The sequence below is a fragment of the Lepisma saccharinum genome, chromosome 12 (assembly GCF_977018435.1).
Source record: "Lepisma saccharinum chromosome 12, izLepSacc3.1, whole genome shotgun sequence".
Lineage (NCBI taxonomy): Eukaryota > Metazoa > Arthropoda > Insecta > Zygentoma > Lepismatidae > Lepisma > Lepisma saccharinum.
Genome location: NC_139240.1, coordinates 10848031 through 10875627, shown reverse-complemented (window position 1 = coordinate 10875627; position 27597 = coordinate 10848031). Strand labels below are relative to the sequence as shown.

Genomic DNA, 27597 nt, shown 5'->3' with positions numbered 1-27597 from the left:
ACGGAACATGTGATTCACGTAATCGACGAGCTATTGTGCATCAGAGATACGTTTATGTCGAAAAATACATGATTTACCGGCCGAATAAGTTGAACGAATGGAGAAAACACTTTTCACGAGCTTCGAAAATTCTACAGAAACTCAGTTCCGTAAGTAGTTTCTCCTGTAAATTTGAAGAAATGTGTTTTCACTATACCATACTGTTACCAAATCCTGTAATCCCTTCCTAGCTTGTGAATTGTAATAATTTTCAAAATTCAAAATTTGCAGTTTGAATGCAAATCATAGGGAAATGAAGTACATTTCATGGAAGCTAATATGGGTACTTAATACAATACATACCTGGATCGGTATGACTTTCTTATTTCCATTTGCAGGAACATGGATTTGGTTTATAATTGTCAGGAAGAAAATGTAAATTTTGTCCTGGAAAACCTGGAAAAGTCAGGAGATTTTATTTCTGCTTGTTTGTTGCCACCCTGGGTTCTTCATCCATGGTGTACCGAAATAGACTAAATTTGGAGCAGAATCTCCTCTTGAAAGTTTCAAGTGCACAACAAGATTTGAAGAAACAGTGTCAGGCTATGCAAGCACATCCTTCTCACTACAAACTCTGGGGATTTATGATAAAAACTCCAAAATGGGGTTGACAGTTTGTTTACAAACTTATTATTATTCTTTACTTTTTATCAATAACTCGGGAGAAAATGTGAAAAAGTTTTTTTTACACTTCTTAGTATACATGTTTTTCACATTTTTATTTTTGTAACTAATAAAGATTCTAAACATAGGTACACCTAATAAAATAATAAATGTAGGATTCTAATGTTAATTTGTTTACCATATTTCCACATGGCAGCCCGAATGCCATTTTGCTCTATTGCAGATACATGCCTCCAACATATCAACAGTACTCTTGACATTGTTTCACGAGCCATCGCCATCAGCGACGCAGAGCACCTTCATGAGGAAATAAGACACCTGCGTACAGCTTTCAGACAGAATGGGCACAGTGAAGGCATTATCAACAAGATGCTAAAGAAAGTAACACACAAGAACAACCAACGAACAAACCCGGATCCATCTGATGACCACGAAGACAAGAAGACAGCCATCGTCTCATACACCGGTAACCTCTCTGCAGTCATCAGCTGCATTATTTCAAAACAGAACATCAAGACAATCCACAACCCGCCATCGAAAGTCAGAAGCAGACTTCGAAACCCCAAAGACCACCTAGGACAGAAGACACTCGGGGTTTACCATATGGCCTGTGCCTGCGGTAAAGCCTACATTGGACAAATGGGGAGGACAATCAAACAGGGCTGCAAAGAACATGCCACCAGCTACATAAGGAATTTTCATCCCAAAAAATCAGGGTTAGCAGAATATTCAATCCAGGAGGGCCATAGAATTGATTTCACAACCACCAAGATCATCAATAAATCATCAAATTACTGGGACCGTCTCATCAAAGAAGCAATAGCCATACATGGGGAAAAGTACAACCTGAACAGGGACCGGGACTCGAACTGGACCCAGCCTGGTTAGCGATGGTCGACTGGGAGCGAGGATGTCTGAGAAATGCCACCTGATTAGCCCGCCACCTACACCGGACCCCTCCCACACTAAATACATATAACTTCATTCCCTGAAGATGAGTGACAGCTCTCGAAAGCTCGGAAGCCTTTCTGGAAATCATCTGGCTGATTGCCAGAGAAAACCTCTTCACTATTCGCCGCCAGGAAAGCTTCAAGAATTATTCCCCCACAAAGTGTTTCACAGACTTCTTTCCAGCATATTTCTCAAGAACTCACTCTCCACCTTTATAAGTTTGTTGTTGGTAATCATCAAAAATTTCTTCATGTGAAGGGTCATTTTCTTCAAATGGTTCACTTCTCTCATTACCTGAACCAAGAGATAGTATCGGTACTTCATCACTTTCTTCAGCATTTGCAGTCACTTCATTTGCACAGGGAGGAGAGTCATTATCACTTGTCTCATGACAAGTTCCACTTACACTCATGCCAGGAGATAACTGTATCTTTTTTCTGGAAGTCTTCACCATAACACAGTGATTTGAGCATGTCTTTAAGTACACTGGATACAGCAGGAGAAAACTGATTACCAGTACCGGTAGAAGGACCAGCTGTACTTCCATCTACATTTGAGCTACTGGTACCTTGAGGCTCTTCTGAAGATGCTGGAATATTTTTTAGGACAGAAGCAGGGTTAAGTGGGAAAATCCCTGCAGTTTGAAATCCCTTAATCATATTTTGGGACATGTTCTGTTTGGCAACGGACAGCAACTTTTTCAGAAGTGATGGGAAAATACTTCTTGGAATAGATGAGCATGTTCTACCAGCACCACTTTTCCATGTGAGTAGCACTTCCTTCCATGCCTTCTTCAGAGGCCCATACACGGCCACATCAAGTGGCTGTGTGAGATCGGTACTGTTTGGTGGTAAACAAGTGTAACGAATGTTCAGTTTTTTGCACATGTCAAGAACGCGAGGCGAAAAATGTGATCATAGATTGTCACCAATCAATACAAACGGATGTTACGTTCCTAGCAACTTTCCTCACCCTATACTCCTATAGTCGGGAGCATGGAGTCTCTAAGGGTCTACACTGAAACCTATCTTCAGGGTAGGTGCAGAACAAATCCAACCAACGTCGTGAAGTTTTAATGAAAAGTTTATTTACTGCTTGAGTGTTTACAGCCAGTGGTTAGGTAACTCGCAACTGGAACTTGGAGATCAATGGTTAATAGATAATTTTGAACTTTCTAGAAAGGTCAAACTAGGGTGGCCCAAACCTAGGGTTTTACAGAAGAGCGGCATACACCTATTCACTTCTTCCTAGACTTGGAGTTATCACCCGAGATTGCCAATTTAGGTTTTTACAGAAGAGCGGCTTGCACCTATTCACTTCTTCCTAAATTGGAACTTATATCCCATTCGGCTAACCTAGGTTTTACAGAAGAGTGGCATACACCTATTCACTTCTTCCTAGATTAGACCGTTCCTATTTGGCCAGTCTAGGTCTTTAAAGAAGAGCGGCTTGCACCTATTCACTTCTACCTAGACTGACACCAGAACAGACCTCCTTACGGACCAAATTCCTTCGTATTTATACCCAAAGTTCCAGCCTCGAACACCTGTCTTTAGGTAATTTCTTATTACAATACTCTAAATTACAACAGAAAGATATTTGAAAAATACATAGTTTGGCAATTAATAATTTACAAAGAAAGTTTACATATTCATTTGAGTTAACAATTATTTCTGTAACGTTGATAAAATCTTACATTTTGGAAATATACAAATTTAAACGTTCCGCCATTTTTTAATTACAATTAGAGTAGACCTAGTGGCCCGGTACCAAGTCAACATTTGGGGCTCGGTGGGGCTCGCAGTGTTGACAACAGTTTACTCGAAAAAATCACCAAGGTTTTTGGTCTAACCTAACCTAAAAAGCAAGGAACTGACAATTTTGCTTGAGAGTTCACAAACCGGAAGTGGGGCTCGGTGGGGCTCGCAGTGTTGACAACAGTTTACTCGAAAAAATCACCAAGGTTTTTGGTCTAACCTAACCTAAAAAGCAAAGGAACTGACAATTTTGCTTGAGAGTTCACAAACCGGAAGTGAGGCTCTATTGCCTTAATGGATTTCTCTCGTAAGGCATGTGTTGTCAACTTCTTACCCGAAAAAATCACCAAGGTTGTGGCGCTCGTCGTAGCCTTTTATGATGTATATTTTGAGAGCAGAGTTGGCAACACTGTGGGTTTACTGTAGCTTTTTATGAGGAGGGGGGGTTTATTGCCCCCTGTTTACATCTGGCAACACTACCGTAGATTGACAGTGTTGTTAACCTACTGGGTTTTTTTTCACTAAATTTTCATCAAAGGACCTGAGGGGTCCATGTATTTTTTATGTCTGGCAATACTGTTGGGGGCCTAGTGTCGGCAACACTGTGGGTTTACTGTAGCTTTTTATGAGGGGGGTCTATTGTTTTTTGTTTACATCTGGCAACTCTATTGGATGTTTTTTTTTTGAGGCTCGAAATTATTATTTGAGGCTTGAAATCATCATTTGATGCTCGTCGGTGTTGCCTACCCACTCTACAAAAATTCTACTATATCGTAACAATATGATCTTTCACTGGCTAAGCTAACCTACAAATAGGAATTGGCGGCACTGACTTATAAACCAACTGGGTCCTCTTGGCATGTTTTTTCATGATGTGTTGCTAGGCTATTGAGCATCTTGGCGTATACAATGTATATATTTTGAGAGGGGGGTTATAGCTTTTTACGCTGTACGAATACTGGAAGCTTGACAGTGACAACCAACAGAGTAGGTAACACTAGTTTCTGACAGTGAATTTGAAATAAAATATTAAACAAAATACATGAGTAAGCACTGTAATTACAAATAGTACTAGTGTTATGCCCCCCAACTCCAACTGGACAACTGGGGAAAATAATTGTACAACAATTTGTACCTAATTGTACAACAACTTGTACCTAATTGTACAACATATACACAGACATAAAAGAGAGAGCCTTCCCGTAACTTACTTCATGTACAATTTATATGTTTTTACAACTGTGAAAAGAAAGCATATGTGTTCTGTATGCACACATTTATTCTTATTTTTCGAAGTTGAATGAAAGCACGTGTTTTTACGTTCTCGTAATACTGACCTTGCTCCACTGATTTTAAATTGCTTCCATCCGCTTTTTTTTCTGTGTTATTTCCGCATGCACGCAACATTCGTTTTCAATAGACAGAAGGAGTGTTAGTATAGCAGGCTCCGAGTTTTACAATTTATTAAATTAAACAATAATTTATGTAAGAATATACTTGTACTTACCGAACACAAAATAATAAAAAGCACATGTGAATATTTGCGTGTGTTCATGTTATATGACGACTGAGTAAAAAAATAATGTTGACTCCCCGAAAGATAAAAGTTCCTGGTTCGACATCAGATGCATGCAAATTTTATGTTTTGCTCTCCAAAATCTTGATTTTTATGTTTGTGCTATTTGTTATACAGCAGAGGAGAAGAGGGGAGAGGGAGGGGAGGGGGTACTATCAGCGCCATCTATTAGCAAACAATAGAAATAAAAAGTAGGGTCAAACTTTTTCAACACCCAAAAATTTTAAACGTCCTCGCGTAGTAATACGATCAGCAGAAGACGTTTAAAAGAGTACTCTTAGTCGATAAAGCTAATTGCTAGGGCCCCTATATTGCTAAAATGTTCTTTGATTTGCATATTTCTCATACCGCCATATGTTGTTCTAGTTGACTTCTTCCAAAAAAATGCTAATTAGCGAGAGTTAATTAAGCAAGGCAAGTAAAAGAAGCAAATAGGACAATATGTGGCGGCGTGGAAATATGTAAAAATTCGATAAAATTCGAATTAAAATTGGGGGATATTTTGCATTTTTTTTCTTATAATGTACAAAACATTTACCGTACATAATCTTTTCTATTTACAACAGTATAAAATAAGAGGAATGTGTGACAATATCCATATTAATTAGGAAGGTATGTTGTATGCTAGGTTAGCTAATTGTGTCTTCTACAGCTTCACTGTATAGAGGAAAGATGGAAAAAGAGAGCTCTACAAAAACTAACGCTCTTAACAATATTGTACGCCCCCGTGAAAATTATATATAAATAAGGCATAAGCGTATTATCTGCTTTCATGTCAGATTTTCCCGACCTGTGAGCTGTAGTGTTTAGGTGACAAGCGACCTGCTGAAATATAATACTGTTGACAATATTGTACGCCCCGTGAAAATTATATATAAATAAGGCATAAGCGTATTATCTGCTTTCATGTCAGATTTTCCCGACCTGTGAACTGTAGTGTTTAGGGGACAAGCGACCTGCTGAAATATAATACTGTTGACAATATTGTACGCCCTGTGAAAATTATATATAAATAAGGCATAAGCGTATTATCTGCTTTCATGTCAGATTTTCCCGACCTGTGAGCTGTAGTGTTTAGGCGACAAGCGACCTGCTCAAATATAATACTGTTGACAATATTGTACGCCCCGTGAAAATTATATATAAATAAGGCATAAGCGTATTATCTGCTTTCATGTCAGATTTTCCCGACCTGTGAGCTGTAGTGTTTAGGTGACAAGCGACCTGCTGAAATATAATACTGTTGACAATATTGTACGCCCCGTGAAAATTATATATAAATAAGGCATAAGCGTATTATCTGCTTTCATGTCAGATTTTCCCGACCTGTGAGCTGTAGTGTTTAGGCGACAAGCGACCTGCTCAAATATAATACTGTTGACAATATTGTACGCCCCGTGAAAATTATATATAAATAAGGCATAAGCGTATTATCTGCTTTCATGTCAGATTTTCCCGACCTGTGAGCTGTAGTGTTTAGGGGACAAGCGACCTGCTGAAATATAATACTGTTGACAATATTGTATGTTCGTGAAAATTATATATAAATAAAACTTAAGCGTATTATCTGCTTTCATGTCAGATTTTCCCGACCTGTGAGCTGTAGTGTTTAGGTGACAAGCGACCTGCTGAAATATAATACTGTTGACAATATTGTACGTATATTGTATTGTATAGGAGACTAGAAGCATATAATTTGGCGAAAAAAACCCAAATAAGGTCATAGAAAATAGTTAAAAAAGTGAGCAATTATATTTTGCATTGCACAGCATTTGGTATTAAATAACATACCCCCAAAAAATCTCTGCATTATGCGTTCATGTAAAAAAATTGCCCTACGTGCCAAATTGCTGTGTCAAGTAAACATTTTCAAAGGCACTGTCGTACTTGTGTGCCGGGAAAGCGAATATGTGCGACCAAACTGTGCTCTAAGTGTGGAATAAATTTTTCTATTGCCAACTTCAAGTTGTTTTTTTTTTGACACGTATATATATTATTATTTTTTTTAACAGAGGAAGAAAGTCCGTGCTTCGGAAAATGCGATGATGTGCGTAATGATATCTTCCTTCTCCTGCATAGACTTGTACCAATCTACTGTGTACCGTCTTCTTCCCTGCATCGCCTCGTGCAGTTCGTCCGACCTCTCGTTCAATTTTTCCCCTGCAGCCGAAAGCAGAATGTTGAGATCACTGCACCTCAGGCCGCTGATCCCCCGAAGATGGTCCTTGAGAACCATTTCACAAGGGATGCGAAATTCCGGCGTCGTTCTTGCTATGATTACAAGTTTCCCTACATCCTTACAATCTCCGTTTACTGCGTGTTTAAATATTTTACATAGTAGCTCGGGCGGCAAATCAGTTATACGAGACATGTTGTTATTATTATTATTTTTCACTCTATGTTATTTATATACCCCACCCCAATTTTTGTTTCGTGTTCATGGCGATGGTGGTAGAGTGCCACACACGTAAATTTGCCGTTGCGTAGAAACGAATTTTCGTTTCGTCTCCCTCTCTCTTAGCATCATGTGTTCTACCCTGCTCGATAATCTTTGCTATTGTTGCTACATTGTCATTCCATTCCTGGACACACTCGCGCAAACATCATTGAAAACAATTGAATAGCGCTCCAGCTCGCGGTTCCTACCGTTCGGTAGGGACGCTAATGTGGCAATATAGCACGGCGTAGTGCTTGCTTTTTTTATGCAGTGCATGTTTATTGGCTAGCTAGTAACTAGTGTTGCCAACTGTAATAATGAAGTACTATTTCTGTCATGGAAGGGGAAAAGGCAGGTAAAGTGGCGGTGAGTTTTGTTGGATTGGAAACACCATATTTTTATTTTATACTAAGTATTTGACCGGTTTGATGTTGTGTGCGTGTATTGCGTGTGTGTATGTAAAAGTGTGTGTTTGCTAATGAACGTTAAATTCCATAATGCCTCCAGTTCTGTCGAAGTTGAAATCAAAAACCTTGCATAGCCAAGCTCGGGAAATTCTAAGCAACGTGCACGAGTTCATGAAGGAGGAAGCCAGTCATGGTGTTAGCATCCCAATAAAGCATTTTGGCAAGAGAGCAGCGAACAGCAGCAACAAATTGTTCATATTTCATAATTTTGGAATTATTCAAAATAAATAAATTATGTAGCTCCAACATCATTTCAACTCTGGCTCCGGCACGTGTTCTTGTAGAAATTGCATAGAGGAGGCTGTTATTTTTGCTGCTTAATGCGATACATATTGTTTTCTGTGTTAAAATTGCCATGCTTTGATGGGTGATAAGCCTATTGAAAACTGTGATCGAGCGAGATATTCTTTTGCGCTGAATAGTATTGAAATAGCATAAGAAGTCTTATTATTTATTTTATATTTTGATGTTTTAGTTAGGAATATATTGATTTTCAATTTTCTGTTGCTGCGTAATGACCGGGGGGGTTGAAATAGAGCGACATCTGCCGCCACCTCCCAGGGAGGCAAAATGACTAGCGCCGGCCCTGGTTCATAACAAAAGAAAAAGCCGCGCAGCTTATCGTCTAGTGGCAGTATATGTACTTGTTATTGTTGTGGAAGCCGGCATCCTTTGTAAATGTACAACAAAGGCAACCGACTGTTGCCGATCTCAGAGAGGAAATAATAATACTGCTTCAGGAGGAGTGTTATGGTGCAATTGTAGCGGTTTAACACGTTGGCATGTTATTATCTGCCGTTGCAGTTCCATACCAGTGTATACGGGTTTTGGAAGTGAAAAGTTAAAACGCCACCAGTGCATTAATGCAATGAAAAATAATATATATATTTTTTTATTTTGTTTGAAATTACTCAAATAAGGAATCGTATGAAGAAGTCTTCTTTGCAGCATTTTTGGTAATTTTACTTATGTGTTAGTTCATATTTTGCGAATTTTTAGTCCATATGTATGTAGCTACATACAAAGTCACTTGTTAGTACATATTAATCCTAGTCCTGGTATAATGCATGACGTTTAAAACTCAACGTTAGATAGACCTGAATTTTCTAATTTTATTGTTGTACGTAACAGCTGTGCATTGGCGCACTGCAGCGATTTTTCTATCTGCTCCATTAGCAACACTGCTTCTTTAGTTGTTTCGCGCATCGCACGGCAGAATTATCTGCGCTGGACTCTACCCAGTGCGGCGACCCGTTCACCCAGTGATGCGTCTCTGCTCACGAACCTTTCGAAAGCTGCGTGCTCTAACTTTCTGTCTGCTTCGTGACGTGCATCCAGATCCGTCTGCGTGGTGTTGTAGGCGATGTCGTGATCTTTGCATGCGGCATCCAACGGATTCACACCCTTGTCCCCTCTCTCCAATTTTTTCTCAAGTTTGGTACCCGGTCCGCAGTACTGGTAGCCAGGTAGATGCATCTCGAAAGGTAACTTGTTGATGATGTCGTTCACGAGTCCCTTTCCTTCGGCCACGTTCCAAAATTTCGGAGGCAGCGTGTTGATGATTTTGATCAGGTAACCTATGCCCTTGTCGTCGTTCACGATGAAGTTGGAAAGTTTCGTGCTGATCATGTCCACGATGCCAACCTTCTCGTTGTAGAAATTACGGTTGCCTGCATTCTCTTCGCCGGCTATCACCAACAATCGGTCCACGAGCTTCCTTACGTCGTCCACCCAAACGAATTCTTTGGGTAACGTGTTGTAGCGTTTGACGCCGCTGCCTGTTTTGACCTGGTTCCAAATCGGTTTGATGAGATTCCTGTACTTCTCGCCGCTGCTCGATTTCACCCTATTCTGCGAGGCGTCGTTGTTCTGGTACAAGGCATCCGTCATGATCAGAATTTCCTTGTAACTTTGGTAATCTTCGTCGGTGTAATCTTTCGGCTGCTTTTTGGCGACGAGTTCCCACAGTCCCACCGTACCCGGATACCTGTTCCAACTATCCTTGTCGCCTAAATTAACTTTAATGTCGTTGCCTTCGAAGGTCACCTTCGATTTCCCAATCTTCCACACCACACCACCGCCTTCGCTGGTTTCCATGCTGGGATACAATCCGAACACTTCATCCTTATCGAATTTCCCCGTACTCAGGTAGTCTCGTGCCAAAGGTCCCAACTCGATTTTATCCGAAGACGACGTGCTGCCTATGGCTCGACGTCGTGCCGGTGCATCCTTCAGTTCGAACGGCGTCGAAGGAATGCTCGAAATAGGCGTGGGTACGGCGTAACTTTTAGCTGCGAGCGGTACGAGTTCATTAATCAAATTTTTATATTTGTTCCGTGACACTTTTAATTTCTTTACCTAGACTGCTGATGGCATCGATCACAGGTTGATCCTGACGTTTCTTCTCTTCGTAGAATCCGCGATTCTCGGATTTCCAACCTTTGAAGCGTTTCGCGAGGTAATCGCGAAGCTTGAGATTTTCGTCCTCGATTTTTCGTTTCGTCATGACGTTATTTATACACGTTGTTTCTCACAACGTTGCAACGTTTAGAAAGTCGTTGATTTTGTTTCTGTATTTTCCGTCGTTGGGTTTCTTCGTCATGTCGATCGTCACAAATCCGAAATCGTCACCGTTCCAGCAAGTAGAGCAGCAGCCTTCCGAAAATTGATTGTAGTTCATGTCTCCGCCTACGTAGTCATCGTACGCGTGCTTGAGGTTGGTGTGATCTTGACGAAACAAACATATGAAATTAGCGTTGTCGCGCACTAACTATTTTGGAAAACGTTTGAGCTAGGTAAAAACAATCCATTCCTTTGTGACGACCTTGCGTGAAAAAGTTGCGAATTTCATTTTGATTTTCCAGGATGGCGTCGTCGAACACAACAACTGAATTTTCACGACAATCGTCGAGTGGTTTTATTTCCGAGGCGAACGTTGCAATGTCCAGACCATCGTACAGTTTCATCAGTTGCTGGTATTTGGATTGCTCCAAACTTTTCGAGAACACGTACAGGTGCCTGTTCTTCCAATCTAACCAATTCGGTGCGAGGAGAAAATTGTCCACGAGCAGTGTCGTTTTCCCACACCCCGAAGGACCTACGATCAGACAGCGGATGCTGTCGGGAAGCAACTCGCCGTTCTTTTTCTTCGTTTGACTTTCCGGATCCGGTAGACGCTTCACCACGTTCCACGTACTCACAAGATCACTTCGTCCGCGTCGATCCAACTCTTTTCCGGAAGTCCCAGCCATTTGACCAAAAGTTTGTCACCTTTCCTACGCAATACTTTCTCGATGAGGTACGTGTCGGGGTGTTTCGTTTTAGAGAGTTCCTCTTCGTAAAATCTTCCTTTCAAAATCTCGCCGCTACTATCTTTTATTATATACGTGTGTCGGTTTCCAGGTAGAACTCGAACCACCGTAAAGAGTTCCGTGCTCCAATTTTTTGTGAATCCCTTCTCGAAGGTGCGTTTGAATTTGCTGATCCTCACCTGGTCTCCAATTTTGTATTTAGCTTTTTTTGTCGTGGGTGTGTACTTTGGACAGTAAACGGTAGAAATTAAACGCCGCTCGTCGGACTTGGTAACGTCGGCTGGCTTCATGCCTATCGTTCTGTGTACTGTATCATTATAGGTGTCGACGAGTTCCGGCAGGATGTCGACCCATTTGTAATTTCCCCGAAGCGTGAATCGTTTCCACATGTGTGTTTTCAAGGTTCGATTGAATCTTTCCACGATGCTGGCTTTGATGTGACTGAAGCTCGAATAATGTCGAATCTTGTGTTTTTGAATAAACTTTTGGAATACGGCGTTGTAAAATTCTTTACCGTTGTCCGTTTGCAGAAACCGTGGTTGTCTGCCGCCGCTTTCACGAAAAATTAATTTGAATGCTTCCGTGACGCACGTTCCCGTTTTCGCCTTCAAAGGTAGAGCCCATGCGAATTTCGAAAACGTGTCTATGACGGTGAGAAGGTACTTGTTGCCCTTGTTGAATTTATGTACGTTTTTCAAATTGACGCTACTCATCTCCACGAGGTCGCTTTGCCAGAGGTCGTCGATGCCCTTGGTTACCACAGCCAAACGTTCGTAGTTGCGGCGTGCAGGTTTATGCAATTCTTCGACGATGGCTTGCCTAGACATTTTTTTGTTTAGAGATTACGTTTCAAGAGAAGCACAAGCGTGATGGGATTCAAAGAGGGTGGCACTTCGCTCGTGTTTTGAATGATCAGCTTATCGCCGGCACTCACGTCGAAAACGGTGAGATCTTCGTCTTCGTGTATTTCATATATGTTGCGCGTTTCGTTCCAACGTGCCAGAGGAATGTTTCCCGCTTTCTGGACACCACGATTCGATATCAAGGTCATGGTGGGAACGCTAGCTTTTCTGCCGTGAGACCAGTACGAAAATTCGTTTATCTGAATCGTGCCATCGAGGAGAAACTTGTAGTACGGATGATAAGGATGCAACATGTACAGTTTGTTACCTTCGACGAACGTGGAGATTCTCTGTTGATTGGGTATGCTGTTGATTTCGATGGCTTGCAGAGAATGCAGTTTAGCGAATTTAGTGTCGACGCCGAGCAGATTGCTGTGAACGTGTCCGAGTTTATTTTCGATGGGTAGCAAATGCTCGATTATGGTATCCGTTACGGCAGAAAACGACGGTTTGATTTTCACTTCCACGTTCAACTGCTTGTAGTTTTCGTTGAGTTCTTGCAACTTGGCACCGAAAGAGGCCAGCGTCGATTCCTGCGTGGATTCCAGCACTCCAACTTGATCTCTGATGTTGACGACGATGTTCTGAAGGTTCTCGACTTGATTCAATTTCGAGCTCTTCTCGGTAAGATCGCTCACGATGCTTCGCATCTCTGTAAACTGCGCGTGAAGGTCGGCGACGCTCTGCGAAGTGGGCAGCGTCGACACCAGCGAACTAATTTCGTCTCGAATCTGTTCCACGTTCGCCGTTTCCGTTTCTAGTCGTTTCAGCATTCGAGATATGTTTCTTTTCAAAGCGTGCAATTCTTTGGAGGTGGGGAGATTGGCCACTTTACTCTCGAGATCGCTCAATAAACTTTTGATGTCGCTCGAATCGGATAGTGCCGTCACCGCCGTTTTCAATTTTTCCAAATCTTCGCTCGAAGGTACGCTCGTCCGTAACGATTCCAAGTCACCCTGTATGTTGTCGAGTACGTGATGAAAATGAGCGAGATTGGATTCGACGTTTAAATTTTCTAAATATTCGATCTTCTGCTGAACCGTGCTCAGCGTGTCTTGAATGCTCGTCAACGCTCTTGCTTCAGCGTGAATATTTTTAATTTCTTCGTTGATCAATTCCAAGGACGCCTGAAGCGTAGCGATGGTGGTTTGAATGTGTTCGAAATCTTGATAGGCCTCCAATTGAATTTTTATGTTCGCGACGCTTTTACCGATGACCTGCAGTTCGTCCGACGATGGTAGGTTCGTCATTGTATCTTCCAAAGTCTGCAACTTGGATTTAATTTCTTCCAACGTGCTGGTGAATTCTTCTTGTAATTTGGAAACGACGACATGCAAGCGTTCTGCATCTATATCGTTCACCACGGTTTGAAGTTCGGAGAAATTCTTTTCTATTGCGGAAGTTCGTTCTTCGATTTCGAGTTTCAATTTTTCCAAATCTTCATTTTTCGATTGAAATTGCTGTAATTTGGCCAAATCATTTTGAAGCGAATCCACGCTCAACTGTATATTTTGAACGCTGTCGTAAGAAGGTACGTCGACATAATTTTTTATGAGCGTTTTCAGTTCGGAATCGATTTTCAGAATGGGGTCGAGACATTGCGTTTGGAGCGTAGCGATTTCCGACTCTAAACTTTTGTTTAAGGTTTCCTGCAAAGCGATCAAATCGGTCCTCAACTTCTTAACTCGAATGTCCAACATGAGAATCTCTTCTGCGTGGTCTACACGCTTGGTGTTGCCGAAAATGTCGTTAGGCATTTTTGGTTAACGGTTATTTATAATAGGATAGACGATTCGTAATTCTACGAAGAGAGGAATGAGTTTGTCGTAATCTCCGAGGAGTTCCATGTAAAAATAATCTCCTGCAGACACATCGTACGTAATGTTAGAAAGCATCTTGTCGTGCTTGATTCGAAAAATGTTCTTGCCGGTAGAAATTTTGATTTCGCCTGCGTTTTCCGGATTCACGGTGATTTGAAGTTTCCCGTCGATCGGAATTTCGTAGAAATGTAAATTGTTATTAAAAACATAAAACATCTTGCCCACATCGTCATTCAGTTTCGTCCAAATGCTGTTGAGGTGAATGATCAACAGACCGTTGAGTTTAGGTAACACGGAAGGTAAGAGGTTATTGGAATTTGGCGGTGCAGTCTCCATGTTGATCTGTTTGCGGAAGCCAAAAAGATTCATTGTCTTTGTTAGTTATTTAAGAATACGGTCAAAGTGTTTTTTGTAATGACACGCAAAGTTTTTTTTTGTTTGCTTGCGTCACAATACAGGCACGCGCGCGCACGTGTGTGTGTGCGACACATTGTTCCCGAAAGAGGTTTACAAAAGTCACGATATATAAACATTTGGTCCCACAGTTGGAAAATTACGATAAGTTGCATTCAAAAGTTTCAAAATATCATATAGTAGAATTTTTGTAGAGTGGGTAGGCAACACCGACGAGCCTCAAATAATAATTCAAGACTCGTCGGTGCTGCCAATTCCTATTTGTAGGTTAGCTTAACCTGTGAAAGATCATATAGTGGAATTTTCTTCGGATGGGTAGGTAACACCAACGAGCCTAAAAAAAAAAAACATCCAATAAAATTGCCAGATGTAAACAGAGGGCAATAGACCCCCCTCATAAAAAGCTACAGTAAACCCACAGTGTCGCCAACACTAGGCCCCCAACAGTGTTGGCAGACATAAAAAATACATGGACCCCTCAGGTCCTTTGATGAAAATTTACAGTGAAAAAACCCAGTAGGTTAACAATACTGTCAATCTACGGTAGTGTTGCCAGATGCAAACAGAAAGCAATAAACCCCCCTCATAAAAAGCTACAGTGCCCCCACAGTGTTGCCAACTCTGCTCTCAAAATATACATCATAAAAAGCTACGACGAGCGTCATAATCTTGGTGATTTTTTCGGGTAAGGAGTTGGCAACACATGCCTTACGAGAGAAATCCATTAAGGCGATCGAGCCCCACTTCCGGTTTGTGAACTCTCAAGCAAAATTGTCAGTTCCTTGCTTTTTAGGTTAGGTTAGACCAAAAACCTTGGTGATTTTTTCGAGTAAACTGTTGTCAACACTGCGAGCCCCACCGAGCCCCAAATGTTGACTTGGTACCGGGCCACTAGGTCTACTAATTAGGTTAGTTCATCAAACATGGATAATCTTTGATTGGCAAATCTATATTTACATCATAATAAATGCTCGTTGTCTTAAGCGAGCTGTCTTCATTTGATAGTTACAGAAAGGTGAATACATTAGTTCAACAACGCCTTGATTGGCGCGTTCATATTTGCGTCACAACATGTAGTATCACGGACATTAACAATGACTTGAGGTAACACTATATCAATTTTTCTTTTTAACACGGCATTGCAAAGTTACAAAATAAGTAAGGTCGTAACAGGTTCCCCCCTCTGTAGTTTAAAGGAAAATTTGAGAAACGAAAGTGAAACAAATTTTTCTTTCTCTAAACTCTTTGCCTTTCTTATACATTTTTTTTTATATATATACACCAATTGCGTTTATTATTTCAAATTAAATGATTAGTTCAGTACAACTAATAATCATATTGTTTCCCAAATATTAATGCTTTATCAACATTTATAACACAACACTAGAAATTATATGGTTAGATTTCAATTAAGTACATGTCTTAAATACAATTTTATATTCAAATTTTAAACTGTTAAATCAACATATCATACAATTCTCAAACGATAATATTTGATCACAACTTTTTAAACGGCTTTCTTTTTTTATTATATATTTTTTTTTTCAATTCAACACAACAGTTTTTAAAGAATTAACAAACAAATACAACATATCAAGGTTACACACATTTAGTTAAACAAGAATTTGTTGCTTGATTAATTATTTCCTGTAAAGGTGATGTTCAGTTATAAGCTATTTCAGTAATCACCATTTTTTCTTTAATTAGGTTTTCTTTAAAATAAACCGCATCTTGTTCCAACTAAACAATTTCTTCATTTCTCGCTTGGCACCATTCCGACTTAACTTTAGTTTCTTTGCCAAGAGTTGGAGGAAAATCTTCTTGTTCCTTTTCACTTCCGGGCTTAGCTCCAGGAACCATCCTTGCCAATCAGGGACATCCTTTTTAGGAACCTTGTCTTCCTTCAGGGGACTAGTAACTAGCGGGGCAGGTTGATCGTCATAAAAATGGTCATTAATTAGTTCAGGGACGTTTACTAACTCCTTGCGCACTAGGGTTATCAAAGCTTCAACAGGAAGGTCGTCCACTAGCTCATCACAGGTTAGTTTGTTAACGTTTTTGTCGTTCCCAACTTCCTTAGAGACTGCCTCAATACTAGAGGAAAATTTGTTTAGTATGTCTCTTAGTTCAGCCCTATGCTGCCTCTGCTCAGCTTCGATCTTCCTAAAGGTATCCTGTAGTCGTTCGTTTTCCTTTCGCCTAGTTTGGATCAATATTGAGGTAAAACTTTTGGTAAGATCCTCTAAATATCCCTCTAATCTTTCATTGTCAGAAGTCCAAGCGTTGGATTGTTGAAACCACTGTTTGTAGGACTTGTCGAATTCCTCCACTATTTGTAGTTCTGCTAAGCTTAACTCTTTGGGTATCTGAATAGCAGAGCTCTGTCGTTCAGCCATGTTAGTTCTCTAACAATCTTGATACGTAATGCTTGACCGTTTATCATAATCTCGCTTTTTAAAGAATTTCGAGCCAGACCTAGACCTTTATGTAATAATTATTGATCTCTCTTTTTCTCAGTAGAACCTTTTTAATTCAAGAGTTTCTCACTCTTCCTTATTATTTGACCTCTCTTATAAACGTTTACAATTCAAGCCATCTTTGCTAACGCTATGAGGACTCAGCCTCTTAAAATAACAATTTCTTCCTTTAAATTGTTACAGCAATTTATCTTCTATCCTCGAAGAGTAAGGGAATCAACCTTTTCCCCTGGTAGCCCTTCCTTGGCTTACCAAGCAATAACGCTTACTCGGCTTATGGAAACATCCTCGGTTCCCTGTGATTAGTTTATAAGGTCTTTCTTTTCATTCAGGTTCTGCACTATTATTAAATTTCTGTTTTTCTAGGTTCCAGTCCTCCTCGGCTCGAGCTCCACTTCTCCAGCAATTCCTTTCTACGTTCGGCTGAACAATTAATTTTTTTAAGGTTGTGGAAATTCTCCTTTCCTAAAACTTCCTTCGTCCAGGGATCCCTTAGCAAAGCCACATTATTCCCTATTTCTATTATTTCATAGGAACCTAGGAAATATTCGAAAAATTTGGCGATTTCTTTGTTTGGTGCCGAACTCAGTTTACGATTTCTTTTTAACACTAAATCTCCGATGTTCAAAATATATCCGCTTTGCTCGCCTTTCTTGTTCTGAGTTCTTGGTTTATATGAGGCCAGGAACAATTTGGTTTCCCATTTGATCTTTCCTTCGTCTCCTTTTAAAGTTGAGTATCTCAGGAGAATAGGCTTTCTGTCTTATTTCTTCTTCATTGGCCATCCAGGCATCAATGATTACTTGACTAATACTGTTTTCAAAGTCCGACGTATTTTTTCCCGTCAAGGTATTTCTTCCTAATAATTCTTCTTCCACCAGCAGTCCTTCTTTCATTAAATACAGTCTTTGGTTTTTTGTATCTAAATTTGCTTGATATTTCTCCAAAAATGGGTAGCCCATCAATAAGTCAGCATCTAAATTCCGACTTACATAGACCAAATCTTCAAATACACATCCCCCAATTTCAAAGTGAATTCTTCTACATCCTACTATTCTAGAACTTTCCTTTCCAGTAAAATCTCGTAGTTTCACTCCGGGACATTTCTGAAGTTTAAGTCCGGGTAACCTGTCCCGTAACTTAAGCCAAATTTTATATTTCATTATAGTGCATTCACTCCCTGTATCTATAGTGCACTTAATTCTTAATCCTAAAATTTGGGCGAAAATTTCTGGTTTCTTGGACGACAATATTCCCCTATGTTCAGGTTCTTCTATCTTTTTCCATTCTTCATTTTCGACTTCTAATTCTAAATGCAATACTTCTAAAATATCTTCGGTGAGGAAATTGTCGGTACTCTCATTTTTCTCCGATGCAGTTTTCCCTTCCGTTGTAAATGAGAGAGCTTCATTTACAACGAGGGTTGGTTTAAATTTTGATTTCGGAGCATTGAACCTTCCCAAGCTGGAGCGACAGGATTTAACTCAGTCGGGACTTCTTCAGTTTGGCAGGAGATTTCCTTTGTATTAGAATTTCTATTGAAGTGGTTGTTGGGGAAACGGGATTGGTTCCATGGTCGTCTATATGGTTGACTTCTATTGCCGTTGCTATAGAAATTCCGGCCTTGGTAACCCCTCTGGTTTCTATTATTTTTCCTATTAGGATTCTGAGGTGTTCTGGTCGCTCCTTCACTTTCGTTGTTAAACCTAGACGAGACTATATTAGTCTGCCTAACTCTGGGTTGAAACTGCCTTCTGTCTTCCACCTTGGGGTTATCTCCCCTACTTATCTCCAGTTGTTCGGAAGCTTCATATCGACTAAGATAATTTGCTAGTTGTTCCATGGTTTTAGGATCTCGAGTCAATACTAGTTGTCGAACTTTCACCGGAAGTTGGCTGATTATCAAATGCAAGACTTCACCCTGATTTACTACTTCCACCAGATTGCAGTAGTTTCCATAGACTTCCCAGCAGTATTCTTCTAACGTTAATCCAAGGGACCTCTGAAATTTCTTATTCCTCAACAGCTGCATTTCTCGTTGTTTAGCCTCTAAAGAAGCATACTGCTTTCGAAATGCATAACAGAACTGATCAAAACTCTTCCACTTCCTTTCATTTGCTATAAACCAGGATTTGGCCTTTCCTGTCATTAAGGAAGGTAAAATTTTCAACCTGTAAAATTCTGAAACTTGCATTATATCTAGATAGGTCTTTAAACTTTCGATGTATCGTTCGGCCGAGACTGAATTTATTTCTCCAGAAAACTTCTCTAAGGCTTTTATATCTGCCAGTCTAAAATTTTGACACTTGGATTTCCTAACTCTGTTGTTAGTCTCTTCTTCCGAAAGGTGATTGAAGAATTCTTGTGACTTCTTCACTTTCTTGGAGCGTCGGCTTCTATTCAACTCCGAACCTTCGTCGGACGTAGCACTTGAGGATGAGAAGTTACTTCTTTCAGTATACCTCCTCTTAGATACACTAGCGATAGGAGTTGCCAAATTGGCAGAGTAAATCCTCTGACTTTGGTCTACTGATTTAGCACTCAAAGGTAGACGTTCTAATTTCATGGCCAAAGAATCTATTTCACTAGAAGTTTTGTGAAATTGCCATTGTACTTCCTTTATTTCGTCTTCCATTTCCTTTCTTCTTTGCAGTTTTTCTTCCATCAAGCTCTTGGTAGTTTCAAGCCTTAAACTTTCAAATAAGCTTGTTAATTCCGTTTCTTTTGTTTTCCTCTGACTTTTTTCTTCATCTATTTCTTCCAATAAGGCTTTCTGGGTTGCTTCCATCTGATCTTTCACTTCTTGACTCATTACTTGTTTAAATTCTTCCATTTCCGCCCTCATTCCCTTTTGGCATTCTTCTACAGTTTTTTGTAACTCATTCTTATTGATCTTACACTCTAATCTTACTTCCTCTATTAATTCTCTCATCTTTTTACTATCTTCTTCTCTTTCTTTTTGTCTCTTCTCTTCATCTTTCTGTCTTTTCTCTTCATCTTCTTGTCTTTCTTTCTGTCTCTTCTCTTCATCTTTCTGTCTTTTCTCTTCATCTTCTTGTCTCCACGTTTTCAATAAATCTATCATTTGGTTCGCAGATTCAGATTTGTTTTGACAACCTTGGCATTTAAAACTAGTTCTATCAACATCTTCATTCGTGGCATCCATATTCAAACAACTCAAGTGGAACAAACACTCGCATTCTTGACATTTGACAGTTCCTTCTTCGGACTTGGAGTCATCAGTGCAGCACTTAAAGGTCGCCATGTTTAATTTTCTTTGTTCCCCCCTTAAATACCTTTTAGACATGACTAAATACTGATATTTGAGTTTTCACACTTTTAAAATGTAAGTCCTTTTTCTTGAAGAATATTTTCCAAACTAATGAAGTGTTTAAGTTATTGCTTCTTATAGTAATCTTCTACTCGTCGTTGGTCATCTTCTTCAACTGCAGCGGTCAGGATTCTTCAGCTTCTACGGCGCTACTGCAACTTCGCTTCTAACGAGGACCTCTTCCGTAATAGCCGTCTGGCTGGATTCTTCAATTGTCGAGCCTCTACGTTGTATACCCAGTATCCAACGTCGCTGGTTGAAGTTCTAAACTGTCGTGGCCATCACGATGGGCGCCAAAAAGGATCTGTTACCTTCCTAGCAACTTTCCTCACCCTATACTCCTATAGTCGGGAGCATGGAGTCTCTAAGGGTCTACACTGAAACCTATCTTCAGGGTAGGTGCAGAACAAATCCAACCAACGTCGTGAAGTTTTAATGAAAAGTTTATTTACTGCTTGAGTGTTTACAGCCAGTGGTTAGGTAACTCGCAACTGGAACTTGGAGATCAATGGTTAATAGATAATTTTGAACTTTCTAGAAAGGTCAAACTAGGGTGGCCCAAACCTAGGGTTTTACAGAAGAGCGGCATACACCTATTCACTTCTTCCTAGACTTGGAGTTATCACCCGAGATTGCCAATTTAGGTTTTTACAGAAGAGCGGCTTGCACCTATTCACTTCTTCCTAAATTGGAACTTATATCCCATTCGGCTAACCTAGGTTTTACAGAAGAGCGGCATACACCTATTCACTTCTTCCTAGATTAGACCGTTCCTATTTGGCCAGTCTAGGTCTTTAAAGAAGAGCGGCTTGCACCTATTCACTTCTACCTAGACTGACACCAGAACAGACCTCCTTACGGACCAAATTCCTTCGTATTTATACCCAAAGTTCCAGCCTCGAACACCTGTCTTTAGGTAATTTCTTATTACAATACTCTAAATTACAACAGAAAGATATTTGAAAAATACATAGTTTGGCAATTAATAATTTACAAAGAAAGTTTACATATTCATTTGAGTTAACAATTATTTCTGTAACGTTGATAAAATCTTACATTTTGGAAATATACAAATTTAAACGTTCCGCCATTTTTTAATTACAATTAGGTTAGTTCATCAAACATGGATAATCTTTGATTGGCAAATCTATATTTACATCATAATAAATGCTCGTTGTCTTAAGCGAGCTGTCTTCATTTGATAGTTACAGAAAGGTGAATACATTAGTTCAACAACGCCTTGATTGGCGCGTTCATATTTGCATCACAACATGTAGTATCACGGACATTAACAATGACTTGAGGTAACACTATATCAATTTTTCTTTTTAACACGGCATTGCAAAGTTACAAAATAAGTAAGGTCGTAACACGGAGCACGATTCGAGTTTCGTCTTACCCATGGAACGACTACAGTAGTAAACCAATCTGTGAAAATTGTTTCTTCGAACTACCCAGATTTAGAACGGTTATAACATGCACCATGAGGACCTCCTTGACGTCACTCATTGTACATTTCGTGGGCCTTGTAAACTACGTATGAAGGTAACATTTCTTCTGTGGCTGTACCGCAAAACATTACGGATGTCACAGACTTCGTGGTGTTGATCACATGTTCAGGCCGTTCGATTTTTCTCTTGAAAAACATCCTTTTCCTGCCAGGGTCATCGTGCATTCCTGTCTCATCATAATTGAACATGGAACAGGGTTGTACACCATCAAACGTTTTCACTAAATTATTGAAGTAGTCAGTGAGTATTTCTTGCAAAACCGCTGCCCTGGGTAATTTTATGTTTTGTGGCAAACTCCGAGTTAGTGCGTGTTTGTTTCTGTCCAAAAAGCTGTATGACCACTCTTCACAAGGGAAATTATTTTTAAACCTTGGCTCAACATTACCTTTGGAATCTAAATTCGCCTTTACCAAAAGACTCAGCTGCAGTGAGTCAAATGGGAAACCCCAATCACCAATAACAAACAGATGCTCAACAATGGCACTTTCATCATCTTTACTCAGCACAGGCCTTCGACCAACACCGCACTCAATATTTGGATTTTTCAGGTGCGCATGTAATGTTCCTAAGGACACACGAAATTTTACTGAAACACTTCTAAGTGTATTGCCTTGTTTAACATAGTCTATTGCATTTTGAAGATCTTCTCCTTTGTATTTTTGGCTTCCACGGCCACCTTTCTTCTTGTATTGTCGAACCATTTTAGAGTCTGTCAACAAATCTCAAATCTGAAAGAAAACAAATACCGGTAACTCAGAATTTGAAAATAATTGGCAGAAACAAAGAAAAATGAATTACAATTTCACACACAAGGTAGAAATAGAAATGTTGTTCAGGATACCCTGCATTTAATGTCCGTTCAGCATTGCCCCAAAATGTGATGAAAATGGATACCATTTTGTTCAAGTAATGCAGAACAGTTGCAACATACACTGCTAAATGACTATTTAAATTACTAGTATAAATCACTTTCTTTCAGCTATGGTATACCATTCCAGGACTGCCGACTTTATACAGCAAATTTTACAGTAAAATTTGCGTCTCAAATACAGCAAAACAGGTTCATGCAATACATAATTTTTTCACGCATTGTATGCACATAAATATGTTTGTCATAACACATGCTTTTAGTGACATATTTTTAAACAGCACCACAATAAGTAGTATTACCGCAACAGTAGTAATTACTGTTTTACCCTATTTTGTTCAGGTTTACCCTGCATGGTCGGGATTAACCCCATTTGACGGTAACGTATTTTTCAATGACTTTTCCACATGCTACTCCTACTGCTGCTGAAACAATGTGATTTATTATTTTACTGAAAAAAATATCACAATTAGATGGTGGATCATTTGATGTATGACCCAGCATTGAATTTCTTTTTAAATGTAATTTATTTTAAAAGTAATGTTGTAAATATAAGGGATAAAATAAAATAACAGCATAACATATCCAATGATCTTCAGCTGGATAAAAGATGGCATCTTCCTAACTTGCCTGAAGGTATTGGTTGCACCAAAGGTTAAATTCTACCCGAGGTTTATTGAGCTTTGCTTTAGGTAATATAAATTAACTATATCCCATTTTGTACAACTAACTAACTAACTCTCTAACCTTCTTAAACCCAAAGGTTCATGACTACAGCAACACAGGCCTTCCATCTGTCCCTATCTTGAGCAAGATCTATACTCTTTTCCATCCCTACCGATTTCCTTTAAATCCATCTCAACGTTGTCCCTCCATCTTTGTCTTGGCCTTCCTACTGGTCTCTTACCATCAGGTTTCCCAACAAGAATCCTGTAAACTCCCCTTTCCTCTCCCATTCGTGCAACATGGCCTGCCCACCTAAGTCTTCTTGATTTAATTATTCTAATAATATCTGGACATGAATACAAATTATGTTTATTTTTACATGTTCCCATTTTGTACAGATGAGCCCAAATGAGAAGAATGAGTACATTGTGGTGTGTTGTCAACTTTCAAGTGCAGAGTTATGTTTTACGTCTTACTGTGTTCCATTTTCATAACAGGCGCATGCTATTTTTAAAGTGCTAGAGTTCATTTTTGATGAAGAACTTGACAAAGTCTTCGTGTGTGCTGATTCGCTTAGTGTACTCCAAAGTATGTTACTCTCTCACACAGACACCCTATCTTGAGACTGTTTTTGTTTTCTGTTTTTGTTTTTCAGTGTTGAAATTCTCTTCTCGTGGGCCCCAAACCATGTCACTGCTGCAGAATGGCTGTTTTTGTGAAGTGTGTGTGCAGTATCTGAACTCTGGGCAGATAATGCTTGAGCAAAGTGACGTGACACCTACGTTGAAGAGAGGGGTTTTGCTCGTATTCCAGCGACACACTAGATGAAGTGAGATAACAAATGATACGGAAGGGCTCCTCATAAGGAAGACAGGCTTTTCATTATATTGTCTTTCAAGGACGAGATAACCTGCTTTTTGGCAAGAACAAGATCTACTATGAAGGGAATATCAACGAATCTTTTTTTGTAAAACTTATTTCGCTTATCCCAATGTTTGTGCAAACTGGCTATTTCTTTTTCCCATTACTCTTGTTATTGAGAAAGGCATCTTCATTTCAAGTCAGTTGGCATTTTATTTCTAGTGGATCATAGAAATTTATGCACATATATAGCAAAGCTGGACTGTTATCACTTATTAAATTGTATGAACAATTAATTGAATATTGTATTTGTTTTAACCCGTTCATCCAATGGTTTTGTTGCTTACAAAAAAAAAGTTCTCAAAGATCCTTTTAAGGTCTTGATACACTTTTCAGCCAAGTTACTTTGTGGATTATAAGGAGAACAAGTAATGTGTTTGATGCCTAAATTGAACAAAAAAGAGATGAAATATTATGAAGCAAAATAGGAAACGTTATCAGAAACTACTACTCCACAACTAACAAATAAGTGGTTCGTTGAAAGAAGTTTGTCCCAAATAACAATCACATGTAAGTAACGGGTGGGTCTAAACTTACAAGTGGTGATAAAAAATCCAATCTTAGTTTACTTGGCAACATTTAATAACAAAAATGGTGTGACACGAATCGTACAAATTACTTAAATTACTTCCTTGTGTCATCAGCTATCCAACAAGGTACAAATGTTGCTAACATTCTCATTTGTGTACAAGAAATAATACTTCATTCATCTTCATGTGAATGGAATCAATGAACAATACAATTAAAGAACATTACAAGTCTTGCTCAAAGTGGGCACCTCCATTACGAATGCAGGCACACAGGTTTTTACGGACATTTGTTCTCTTAACTCATGATGTGATGGTGTCCTTGATGTGTTGACCAGCTGTTAAGATCCTCTCCCTGAGCTCTTCTTGCGAGTTTACCTGTGTCTTGTAAACTAAGTCTTTCATGTGGCTCCAAATGTAGAAGTCTCAAAGCATCAAATCGGAGGATCGAGCCGACCAAGGAATCCGGCCTCCTCGGCCAATCCATTTCTTTGGGTAATTTTCATCCAGCCACTATCGCACTCCCAGATATGGATGGATGGGCCTCATCAACAATCATTTGATCGAGCCATTTTTCCTGCCCCAAATCTTAAATGGCATCACTTATGAACATTTTTTTGAGGAACGGGATGGCAATATTGGAGGATGTGCCTCTAGCTACAAGACGTGACAAGATTTCCCAGCATGATGGCTGCCCAGCTCAATCCCCCAATCGATTTGACGCCTTGCGACTTTTACATTTGGAGCCACATGAAAAACTTAGTTTACAAGACACCGGTAAACTCGCAAGAAGAGCTCAGGGAGAGAATCTTAACAGCTGGTCAACACATCAAGGACACCATCACATCACGAGTTACGAGACCAAATGTCCGTAAAAACCTGCGTGCCTGCATTCGAGGTGCCCACTTTGAGCAAGACGTGTAATGTTCTTTAATTGTATTGTTCATTGATTTAATTCACATGAAGATGAATGAAGTATTATTTCTTTTACACAAATGTGAATGTTAGCAACATTTGTACCTTGTTGGATAGCATGACACAAGGAAGTAATTTAAGTAATTTGTATGCTTCGTATTATACCATTTTTGTTATTAATACGTTGCCAAGTAAACTAAGAGTGCATTTTTTTATCATCACTTGTAAGTTTAGACCCACCCGTTACTTACATGTGATTGTTATTTTGGACAAACTTTTTTCCAACCAACCACTTATTTGTTAGTTATCAGAAAATGCTGAAATGTGTGCCATACAATGAGCTGTTTTTTCTCAATTAGCATTTTTATGTGGAAAATTGCAATTAAAAAAAAAACAATAGAAATTGGATTATCTCTAAAACTACTAATTTTCGGACGGGGTATCATATGATCAAATTTATTGCAAATTGCCTCTACTTTAACCCCTTTCAGGGAATACATCTAATTACAGGTCACCCTGTATATCACATAGGAGGAGCGATTCTCTTTTGACGACCTGCTCTCTGTATTCGAACAACTTCCGTCTCCTATGGTTTTTTTGGGTGATTTTAATTGTTATCATCGGGGTGTAAGGGGTGACCTTTGACGTAGGTGCCCAAAAGTCAACCTCACTTCCACCTAGTGCACCCTGGACTAATGACTAACGAGGCTCTGGCGACTGGCACTATGGCCAGTATAATTTTTTGTGTGTTGTCCTGTTTGTTGTCCTTGTGTGTGCTGAGTGCCCGTTTACGGCCTCAGCTTTTAACAGAAGTCAGAACATTTTAACATTTTTAGTTACGCAACGCTAGAGTTGTTATTTGTAATGATAAGGGGCTGGCCCCTGTATAATGTGACGGGAGCAAAATAGCCTAAGTGCTGACGCTCCCAAATTTTAAATTCAAAATCAAATTAATTGTTATCATCGTTTATGGTGCTCCCTGCATACAGAGTCCTCGGGGTCAGATTGTAGATAATTTCCGTGAGGCGTCAGGTTTAACATTGCTGAATGATGAAACTTACACATACTTCAGTCTGCAGTCCCAGCCTTGCTCCTACCACCTCTTGGAGCATTTAATCTGATCTCTGTGGGAGTGATCATTTCCCTCTTTTTCTCACCTTCGACCATTTTCAGCAATCACGTGAACAACTCCCCCCCCTCACTGGCGTATCAGTCGGGCTGACTGGGGTGTGTTTGAACATGCAGTTGACCTTCAAATCGATTTTGCATCGACTTCGCCTGCTATCGACACCCTAGATATCTTCTTGTCACTTCTAGTCCTTGACGCTTCACATGCCTCGTTTCCACACCCCAGTGCACCTGCGAGACATCGCCCAGTCCCCTGATGGACTGCGGAGATCAGTGCAGGCATGAAGGACCGTAATGGTGCTCTAGATCGGTTCAACAGGAACCACACGGCTGCAAACCTCGAGCAGTTCCGCATCAAGTGTGCCCGTCGGCTTTCGAGCCAGTAAGATGGCGTGCGGGGTCCAATACATGTCTTCTCTGAAGAAGCAGGCTTCGTCGCAAGCCATTTGGACCAAAGTACATCGCATCCAGGGGGATGCCTCCACTCCTCTGAGTGCCCTGGAGCACGATGGGACCTTGTACACTGCATCCGGAGACATAGCAAATGTCTTGGCCACGCAGATTTCTGATGCTTCGAGCTCGGGAAAATTACAAAACATGTTTCCGCTGTCAGGACCGACATCGTCTAGTTTTCGGAAGTCGTAACACCGAGCCATACAAATCTCCATTCACTGAATGGGAGTTCGATCAGGCGCTTCGTGATTCGAAGAATACAGCTCCTGGAGTGGACAGAATCCATTACGAGATGCTTCGTCATCTGCCCAGTAGAGCTAAGCTTTTTCTTCTCACGGTGTTCAACAGGCTTTGGTTGAAGGATCTATTCCCAGTTTCCTGGAAGGAGGCAATTATTGTTCCTATCCTAAAGCCAGGCAAAGAGAGCACCACGGCTTCTAGTTACAGACCTATCGCCTGCGTACAAGCTAATGGAGTGCATGGTAAACAAGCATCTCACCTT

General features: G+C 40.0%; 1 long non-coding RNA gene across 1 annotated transcript in view; it reads left to right on the top strand.

Annotated features, from left to right (window-relative positions):
- The window catches only part of LOC145996381 (uncharacterized), a 53531-nt gene extending 29229 nt beyond the window's left edge, over window positions 1–24302 (top strand). The window contains exon 3 of the long non-coding RNA XR_014442769.1: window positions 23807–24302. This is a non-coding gene — a long non-coding RNA (uncharacterized LOC145996381). The remainder of the gene's footprint in view (window positions 1–23806) is intronic.
- The last annotated feature ends 3295 nt before the right edge of the window (window positions 24303–27597 follow it).